Genomic DNA, 360 nt, shown 5'->3' on the forward strand with positions numbered 1-360 from the left:
CCCCAGGCAAAAGGCGTGGGGGAGAGGCGCTGGGGACCCCACCACATCAAGCGGCTGATCCTGGAGAACCACCATGCCATCATCCCCCAGAAGGTGAGGGCAGAGTGGGATGGGCAACACGGTGGCACTGGGGTCCCCCCTGCAATGGTGAGGGGGGGCGCGGCTGCACCCTGGCTTCACCCCCCGTCTCTGTCCGTCTTCCCTCCGCCCCAGGCTAAGGAAGCCATCCTGGAGATGGACTTGTTCTGTGAGTGCCACCAGTGTGTGTCCCCTCCCTGCCCTCCTGTGTCCCCCCTCATCCCCCAGCCTCACCCCCTGTGCCCGCAGACCCCCCGCGCCTGCCCCGCTGCAGCCCCGAGC

Source organism: Egretta garzetta, unplaced genomic scaffold (genome assembly GCF_000687185.1).
Source record: "Egretta garzetta isolate BGI_Z169 unplaced genomic scaffold, ASM68718v1 scaffold1458, whole genome shotgun sequence".
Lineage (NCBI taxonomy): Eukaryota > Metazoa > Chordata > Aves > Pelecaniformes > Ardeidae > Egretta > Egretta garzetta.